Source organism: Pinus tabuliformis, chromosome 3_1, assembly GCF_031772625.1.
Source record: "Pinus tabuliformis cultivar Carrire ecotype Pingquan chromosome 3_1, CPIR1, whole genome shotgun sequence".
Taxonomy (NCBI): Eukaryota; Viridiplantae; Streptophyta; class Pinopsida; order Pinales; family Pinaceae; genus Pinus; species Pinus tabuliformis.
Genome location: NC_142301.1, coordinates 208,887,440 through 208,890,622, shown reverse-complemented (window position 1 = coordinate 208,890,622; position 3,183 = coordinate 208,887,440).

The following is a 3,183-nucleotide window of genomic DNA, read 5'->3' as shown; positions in this document are numbered from 1 at the left end:
ATTATCTAGCTTCTCTGCATTTAGTTCTCCATCATAAATTGGCAAATCAAACTTCACATCTAATTTAATCAAATAAGCTTTCTTCTTTTTCTTTTCAGGGCTAGTTTTATGCGAAGAAGATGATGAGGATGATGAAGGTGATGAGGGAGGAGTTGGTGGAGGAGGCATTTCTCCTTTTCCTTTGCCTTTTGGAGAGGCAACTAGAAAAGGTTTCTCTGCTCCTTTTTCTGGTTTAGGTGTTGAGGGGCTTTCACCTCGACCCTTCTTAAATTCAAGATACATCTCTTCCACCATGGCTTGGAGTGCCTTAAAACCTTCCATAAATGAGATTCTGATCCCAATGGCCTCACCATTTTTTGTCAATTTTGATTCTATCTTTGTGTCCACCTCCATTGGTGATGTAGGAGCATTCAACCCAAGGAAAATTGTTGTCAATAGTGGAATAATGGGTCATGCATTTTAGGAAATAGTTTCCTAAGTTCCAAGTCAATGTGATATTTAGGCCTTTAACTGTGATATTAATTAGATAATGGGAGAATATGTAAATGCTCTCAAAATAAATAAATGAGAACATGAGTGGTAGAAGTCAAATCCAAATCTTAAACAGTTCCATGATTCTAGGAACAAGAGAGAGCTTTTAGGCATTAAATGGGAAGCTGATAAGAAGACTTTTCTATTTTAAAATAGAGGAAAAGATGGAATGGATAAAGTCTCAAGGAGACTTATATGCCACATATGTATGCATGCAGAGAGCTTTAGGGCCTTTTTTAGAGGGGTGATCAGATTGTCCAATGATCCAATCCAATGCATTCTTTTAAATAGTGAACCTGCGTGTTCAATAGGAAGAGGCCGCAAATAGTAGAATCAACCCTATGTGTGTGAGAGAGATCAGGAGTCTCAACTATAATCAATCGTTCATGTTAATATACAGAGGTTCATTTGGAACTGAATAGATGTGTGAATGGATAATGAATGATTATATTACATGTAAATAATGAACTCGTAGGTTTTGTAATGAACTGCACGCAGAGTTTTCAAGTACTCAAAGGCGTACTATACTTTAGAGGAATCACGAGGAATCATTGAATCCAAGTGAAAACTAGAGTTAGCTTTGGAGAGGAGTTGCGAAGCAAGAATCCGCTAAGGAGTCCAGTTTAGAGGAAGCTAAATAGTGGAAGCGAAAGAATAGAAGACCAGGACCTTTGAAGAAGTCGAACTACAAAGAAGAAACTAAAGAATTGAGGAAAAAACCAAGTAAGAGGATCGCATGGAGAAGTGAAGTGTTAGATGCTCAACATCCATTAGATCTCATAGATCAACGACTGAGAATTAATCACATCGGTGGGAGTCCCTTTTAAGTTATCAAAATGAGCCTTAGAGGTTTGCAAAGAGCGAGCAGTGATTAATCGTGGACCATTGGATCGTGGCTACATCAACAGTCACAATTAATTTGCATATCAGCGATCAGAAGTGCAAAGGGGAAATTGGCAAAGTCGCGATATCGCCAATAGCGATAATCGACAATTGGCATTGGCTATATATCGGCGATCAATGTTGGCTTATTGGAGATCATAAGAGTTGTGTTGTTAGCGAGTATGGCAAAGATCCGGACCTGATAAAGTTATAGTGGCGGTTCCATAAGATTTGAGATCTGTCGTATAAGGGTTAGGAGTGGGATTTCAACATATTCCTGTGTATTTATGAAATATTGTTGTTGAGTATTTTAAGAATCAAGCATAGGGTTAATGGTTCCAATAGTTGAATATCGGAATCAGAGGGGTGATGCAACTTTATATGTAGTGTGCCCACTATGGAAGCGATTTTTGATGGCGATAAAGATAAACCATTGAAATGTGTGCAAAGACATATTAAGGCAAAAAGGGTTGTTGCGGAGTTTCTCTTGTAAACGTATGTTTTCTTTGTAAATGAGTTAAGAAGGGAAAAAGCGTCGATAGTGCAATTCATGCGATATAGAATATATTAACCAAGGTTTGGAAGGGCAAGGTTATATATGCGTGGATAAAAGGATTTAAAAGGATCTGAAGGGTTTTCGTAGTTCTGATAGGAAGGTTCAGGCGTGGTGATTGAGGTTCCGTTACAAAGGAACTGTGTATAAAAGGCCCTTGACCATTTATGGTCTAAATATTTGACTCTATGCAAAGTCAAATATCCTAGGACAGTTGTGGATGCATTGTTGAATGCATACTATAGGTGTGTGCAGGTGTTACCCTGCACCAATTGGGGCCTATGGGAGGTTCTTGTATACCTCCTCTACTACCTTCCTTAAATTTTGTTCTCTTTAGATCCCTCCTTTTCTTTTATTAGTTGTATTTTATCTACCTATAGAGCCTCGTGGGATGATGACGATTGTACTAACTTTGTTATTGTTGTATCTGTGTAGAAATGTAGTTCCTGTGTGACATTTAGCTGCAAATAATGAAAAATTTCTTGTGATAATTGTGATGGGACCATTTCCACATGGTTGAAGCCTTTTACATGTCGTTGCATGTTTACATGTATGTTGCTATAGAAAATTCTATCTAACGTGTGTAGTGTCTTCTTCTAGGGATTCACCTAAGCCATTTCCATGTCCTATCTCTTGCACAAACTCATGAATATATTTCTCCTACTCCAGATCCTTACTACTCTCGATGTTTTTTATATCGTTTATCTCATCCACTAATACTTTCCACTATGCTTCCTAGATGTTGATTATATTGTTGACCTCTAGTTCTGGTAGCTTATAACAACTTTAAAGCCACTACTTAGAAAGGTATCTCTTTGACTGAATGAAGATAAAATGTGGGTTGGGCTTAAATTTCACAATCCCCTTATATGATTCTATCACTTGCGGTGGTATGCATGGTATTATTTCTATAATTTTCCTAACTACCTCCTTATAAACATCAAAAGTTAGTTTATTTTCCAACTACCTCTGTTTATGTGCGGTATGCCATAATGAGGCATATGAGGGTGCCAAAAATGATTTATGGACCACTTCAGGAAACTATGTCTCCTTCAGTTCTCTCCATGTGACTAAGGAAATAATATTAAAGTGCCATGCATGGTGGAACATTGCAATCTTGTCTTGTGCCTCTGAACCCCTACAATGTACTTTGGTCCTTCCTCAATCGCTCCTATAAATACCTGGTAATTTTTACATTTGTAGATTAGTTTGCATGA